At 42.5% G+C, this 6,740-nt stretch overlaps 1 protein-coding gene across 1 annotated transcript in view; it reads left to right on the forward strand.

Annotated features, from left to right (window-relative positions):
• The first annotated feature begins 1,627 nt into the window (after positions 1-1,627).
• Positions 1,628-6,740, forward strand: part of prickle2b (prickle homolog 2b) — a 35,938-nt gene continuing 30,825 nt past the window's right edge. The window contains exon 1 of the mRNA XM_015042553.1: positions 1,628-2,156. The gene's annotated coding sequence lies outside the window, so the exon portion shown is untranslated. The remainder of the gene's footprint in view (positions 2,157-6,740) is intronic.

Genomic DNA, 6,740 nt, shown 5'->3' on the forward strand with positions numbered 1-6,740 from the left:
ATTCTTCACACAAGAAGAAATTTGAACCTAGAGAAACTATTTCAATTTGTGACAAAACGTCATAGTGACAGTTTTATCCTGTGATTCTCACAGTGGAGGTCAGCTAGCCCCACGACAGGTCACGAAACTTCACGTCGTGAATAAAATCAACTTTTAAAATTCCATCTAAAAGCATATCTTACTGTGGGTTTTTTTTTTTTTTTTTTCATTTAATTGAATGATGTCACGTTTCTGCCAGAGGTGATTTGATTGGTAAGAAGCTGAAAAGTACTTCCTTGTATGCCTGAATCACCAGTGGTTCCTACTGAGGCGCTGAAAAAAAAAAAATACACCAAGCGATTTTAAATGGGCTTTGCAACAATTCTGTGATTTTTCCATTTGTCTGTGAGCCTTTTGTCTCATCTCCAGCTAAATGGTCACTTCTTATGTTAAGCAGCCCTGTTGTGTTGACAGAGGCTAGCCTGGCTGTGCTTCCACGCAGCTCGGCTTCCTGGGGGCTCCTAGGTCCCTGCTGTCTCTCCTCGTGGCCTGAGTTGGTGTATTCAGGGGAACTGTGCTAATTCACATGGAAATTCTGCCAGAGCACCAGCAAGTCAGGCTGCTAATTACACCAATGTTGGACGGATGACTTGCTGACATCACAACACAGAGAGAGAGAGAGAACGACAGAGAGAGAGAGAGAGAGAGAGAGAGAGAGAGAGTGAGGAGGAATGAGAAGGGAGAGGTGTGTGAAGCCAACCAGAATCCGGAATCGGAAAGGAAGTTAACCAAGCAGCCTTCAAAATAAAACTCCATTTGATCAATTAAAAAGAGAGAGAGATGTTTTTCACTTGATGGAGAATTAATTAAAGATTTAACCTGAAACTAAATTTGACACAAATGATAAATAATACCTGTAAATGGGGCGCCACATGGTGGAGCACGGAGACGGTCTGTGATTCGACCCCCTGAGCCACTTGCTGCATGTCTTTCCCTCCTCTCTCTTCTTTTCTTTCTCATCTTCTGTCCAGCTACTAATGAATAAAGGCTGCTAGTGCCACAAAAATGTTTAAACCCCCCTGAATAAATAGATAATGAACCATGCTATAAAAATGTTTCATTTGCAGCCCACAGTAACTCCAATGTTTTTGATATAATTCCTATTTGTTTAAGTGAAAGATTAACACTTTAAAAACCTCAGATTCTGCTTGTCTCATTGTTTTAACTTTAACTTTGCTGTTGTACTACTCATTTAATGCCAAGTCGTCTCAATGACCCAAACAGGACACACTTCCGGGAATTTGTTTTGTTGTGAAATGTTTTCACACCTCAACTGTTGTTTGCCACCAGAAACATTTCTTAACTTAACTAAACCTGTAGGTATTTTTAAGTGAGGAAATATGGCTGTCATGTTTTCATCCAGCTTAACAGGCGGGGGAGAGAAAGGGGACACACAGCATTACTTTCTCTGGCATCTCAATAAATAAATACTTTCAACTGTTGGGGTGGCATGATAGGAAATATTCAGGTTTTGAAATAAATTTTGCGATTGTCTAAACTTTATTTTATTTTGAAAAGGTAGCCGGAAGTGGTTTAGCTACTACTGCTGACTTGGCATCCTCATTATAAGCGTACTTGGTTTAAAGCGCTGCTGCTGCTCGGTGGCTTGTTCTGCAACAAGAAGAGCGGCTCTAATGGACTCTTGCTGAGCGCACCGAGTGTCCGCCCGGATTTTTGCTTTGCAGAAACTTTATTTTTCTTCTTCTTCTTTTTTTTCGATCAGAGGAGTTTGCTTTTCTTTTAGTGGGACTGAATTCACTTCTAGTGGAGTCCGCGCTCTTCCTCGGACCTTTGGTCTCCGCTTTGAGGAATCTGTTTACGGTAGTTTTCTGAACTCCTGCGCGTATTTGCAGTGAGCAGAAGAGGCGAGAGGAGGGAGTGAGAAAGGGGGCTGGGGGGTCCACAAAAGGCTATTTTTGTCCCCCTCTTTTCTCGGATAGATGTAGCAGAGGTGCGGGACACACAGCGGGCGAGGCTGCTGCGCCTTCGTGGCACCGCGGTGGCGCTGGAGCTGTGCGACAGATTCTGCAATGAGGAGCGTTTCATTTTAAAGCCCGCAGCAAGTGAAGCAGTCAGCTCGGGGACCATGGCTTTAGTCCGTCTCGGTTTGTGAGAAGGTGAGCTGCAAATTTCATTTTCACTGGATTTTTTTTAATTATTATTTGTATTTTTCTCCTCTTTCAAATGATTTAAACGCGCAAACCTTTTACCCATTTCCTCTGTGGTCCAAATGCGTAAAAGCACGCATGTTGTGCTAAAAACGTGTCCCCTGTCTTCTTTCCAACTCATTATTTATAACGTTGGATGGTGTTTCTATGTTTTGTTTTGCTTTTTGAAACCATATCTATTTTTTTTTTAATTATTACTTTTTCTTGTCTAAATCAACACCTGCTTGTAGGATTTCCTTTGAAGGTGGGGGCGAAGTTTTAAAGTTGTGGCTTTCACTCTGGACGTGTTTCCACTGGTGGCACTCCCCCCACCCCCACACGCGTACACACACACACACACACACACACACACACACACACACAACCCCCTGTGGCGCAGCGGTCAGCTTCATGTGTGCCGTGGACCGTGTGTTTGCCACGGTGCCATATGGATTGCTCTATAAAACTCATTTAGAGCTAAATAACTACCCTGTCTTTATTTGTCCTCTGTATTTTGCAGTTGGAAACAACTGGCAATGGCGTCGGAGGATATTATTACAGAACCCCACCGCAGCTTATTGAACTGTGAAGATGGTTTACTTATTACATACTGTTCAGCAGTAAAGAGGAACACTTTATTAGCACTTGAATGGACTGAAGGGGTAAATGATGATGATGATGATAATGATGAATAACGTGGCTGATCATTGGCAGCTGGAGTTGCAGTCACTGATCTGAGAAAGGAACCAAATTGACAGGAGCATAATTAATAGCCTTTACACATTAGCTTCCAATATATATTTTTTTGAAGAAGTCAAAGTTATTATTTATGTTAAATATTCTCATTTTACATGAAGTGAATCTATAAAAAGTATGATTTCTTTTTTCTTCTTCTTTATTTTGTGGTCGTTACTTGATTTCCCACAGACTGGAAGATAAAAATTAAAGCTCCAAGCTGCAGTGTCATGGTGCCAGTAACGCAACAAGCATGTCAGAGGGGCTGCTGGTTGTGCCGACGTGAGATGAGGTTAATAAAATACTCCGATAGGAGACTGATGGCTGTGTTTTTTTGTTCTCAGGTTTGGGTCACAAACCTAAAAAATACTAAAGCAATTGAGAAAAAAGAGAAGCACAAAGCAGAATTCTCCAAACTCTAGTTCTGCAGAGTTTTGACCTGTTAATACCAGCTGTAGGTGATTCTAACTTTTCCTAAAGAGCAATAGCAGCTTTAATTCTTCTTTTTTTATACAGCTTTGCTGCCATGAACAGCAATGAGAAGTCAGTGTAAAATAGGGATGTACTTGCTATTTTAGAACCAAAACATGCTTGCTGAGGTAACATTTTTAGCTGTCTTTAGCATCTTCGATTAATGATTGTCACACTTAGCATTGCTAACTCTACTACAGCAGCAGTTTCAATGTTTAGTCCCTGGAGAGGGCAGACCCTAACTACTTTTGAGATTCTCAAAAGGCCACATGCAAATCCCAAAAATCCCCGACAGATAAAGGTTGAAAGCTCAAGAGGATAAAATGGAGCAACTTTGCCACAATACATTTAGCCTTCCTGTTATCTGCTGAGAGTCTCACCCTCTGTTGCTGCCTCTCAGCCTCAGTGCACCACAGTCATGTAGGAAACAGTTTCCAATCCCTTACGCTCCGTTACAACTGGAAGCACTTGATCACAAAAAGGTTTTGGTGTGAAACTGAGAAAGCCGGAAAATCGGTAAAATAATGATGTACTGATTTCTCAGTACATCATTATTTTACTTTTTAACAATCCTGTCCACGTCCTATTTTACAGCAGTGTTTCAGAGCAAGCATAAAAGAAGACTACAGTCCTTAGCTTATTTGTACAAGCAGTCATCAATGCTTCCAAAGTAACATTTCTGTTTAAGCTGTGCTTAAGGTAGGTTCACGGCTCGTGACCCAGACACCGTCTGACCAGAAGGCAGAACCTCGGCTATCTGTAACCTAAAACTGGTTTTGACAGGTGGAAGCAGGTCTAATCTCTGGCTTCGGCAACACATTGCATCAGGCTGTCGCTAATTGGATTCCAAAAGGGGGAAAAGAAAAAAAAACCCCGTCGTCCAGGCGGACTCTTGTCAGGAACGCCTCGGTTTTGTTTTAGCATTCTAGTAATTGTATCATTAACAGTTACCGTTTTGAAGCATCGTTCGTCTCGAAGCTTCATCCATTTGTACACACAATTCTGATCAGTAAGGTTGAGAGTTGCTTAACAAAAGGCGAGTTGTCTCCGTTCACTTCTTCCAAAGATAACAAACGAGGTAAAGTAGATTAAATGACGGAAAAAAGATCAACATGGGACTTGGCTGCCTCCTGCATCCAGCTGTTCTGCTCCTCTGTTTCCTGAGGAGCGGCCTCATTAGGATCGGATTTTCAGTCCGGTCCTCAACAGTGATGCTATGGAAACGTTGCAGCGGTTTGAGGAGACACTCACGACTGCCTGAGTGTTTTGCTTCAAGTCGTCCAAGGCAGAGACTCGGGGGATACATTGAAATGAGGGCAACGCAATATGTCAAATGGGACATTTTTTTATTTTTTTATTTTTTATTTTTGCAATGTTAATGTGTGCCATGAATCACATGGGAGGCAGTGTTTGGAAGGATTCTGTATTTTAAGTGTCTTTTGTACAAGCTCTGCACGCAGACGACACTTTTATCCTGTTGGATTGAATCTCACAGGCCTTGATTCCCAAATTTGATGCATATTTTTTGTGGCTAAGATGCTAAAGCTCCCATAGGATGGTGGGAACGTTGTGATGAAACAAAAGAAAGGGGGAACAAAAAAAAAAGTCAGATGAGGTCGATTTGCTGTAATCAGCAGTGTTATTGCGTCCGTTAGTAATGCTTTGAATAGGAAATTGAGTTTATTTTTGCTATAAACCAAGAAGAAATGCAGTGGCGGTTTTTCACCCTGGTAATTGTCGGTGTGTGGCAACGGGTCGGGCAGCCCTGCAGTTTGCGAAACCGCGTCTTTAATTCGTTTCACTAATAACAGTAACAGGCCTAACTCTAATGTTTTGTTCTAAAGAAGTCATTATATGGATGAACATTTGTATTTTTATATTTGTGTGTAAGAGGGATAACATATTGCAACTTTGCTTCACGACAACCCATTTGGCCTAATGAAACACCGGGCAGCAGAGACTTGAAATGATTTTGGCGCATTTGACTGACCCAAAGAGTCGTCTATCAGAACCTAGTTGCAAATTAAAATGACCCAGAATCTGGGTAAAAGGGCCACGGTTGTAGAACTGGGTAAGGATAATTAACTGGAAACTGTGAATCATTGTCCACTGACATCATGGTCACAGCGACTGCCATCTGAAAAGCATACCCCCCAAGTACTTAAGTAAACCTCGCACTCGGCCCGACCAATGATATGCCAGCATTTACAACTCCCCCCGGGTTGAGAATGGGCAGGCGACGTTGAGAAGTGGAAGCGGTACAACACCCCGCCCCCCCCCTTCGCTTCCTTCTCTGTACCTCGGAGTCATTTACGAGGCATTTGCGACGTACTTGACTTGTGTTTCCAGAGTCACTAAATCTGATCTAATTGAAATCATGCAGCCTTCTCGGTGGAGCTCGGGGATTGTGTTTCAGCGGAGGGCAAATCCCCAGCAAGTCCGTCAAGGCGTGATGTCAATTGTGGGGAATGAAGGAGAAACAGGAAATGGGACTTGTAGGTGTGAAGCATCTACTTTCTGAAGATGTTTGCTAGGTGGATCTCTGGGGGAGCGGGTGGGGGATCATCACAACATCTGGAAAGAGATCGAGTCGGAGAGGAGCTTCCCTCTTTAACAATCACCAGACCCTCCGCTTTGAATTCCAGATTCACTGTAAGAGGCGAAGTGTAGGACAGGGTCGTGAAATGCTTCCTTTCGCGTCAGCTCGGGTCATCCTGCTCAAGAAAACTTGGTCTCGGCCCAAGGGAGGCGTAGCTTCTGAGTTGCTGAAAGCATGTCTGAAGGATGGAACACATGCTGGTGTGTTTTTCCATCTCATCATGTGCTGCTACTATGGATTAGCGATGCATGTAGCTCACGAGAAGAGACGATGCGACACCTCTGGTTTACGAAAATGACGCAAACCTATTGCAAAACTGTGAGGGGGAGGAGGGAGAGGAAAAGAAAGATTCCAGTTTTATTTTCACAAATGTCATGTAAAAGTTTCACAAACTGTTTAGTGAAACTACAATAGATTTTCCAAGCTGGACTCCTCTACATATTGCTGACTTTGTGTATGTCTAATTCCAGAAAAGAAAAAGAAAAAACAATAGAAATCATGTGAATGTTTATTTACACGTGTAAAATAATGGCTTCATAAGCCTCAAACTATGTTTATAGAATCTATTGTTCAGTGTATGAATATCCAACAAGGTTTTATCAGTCTAAAATGACGATCAAATGCGGTCAATGCAGGCTTTGTCTCTACATCCTAAACAGAATCCAATGACCAAGCTGGCTGCACAGAGGATAATGCTGCGTTGTCCTTCTCTTACTCATTCCTGCGCACGGCCAGACAGCTGACTGCAA

The sequence above is a fragment of the Poecilia latipinna genome, unplaced genomic scaffold, assembly GCF_001443285.1.
Source record: "Poecilia latipinna isolate Pla-1442-1.1 unplaced genomic scaffold, P_latipinna-1.0 Scaffold595, whole genome shotgun sequence".
Taxonomy (NCBI): Eukaryota; Metazoa; Chordata; class Actinopteri; order Cyprinodontiformes; family Poeciliidae; genus Poecilia; species Poecilia latipinna.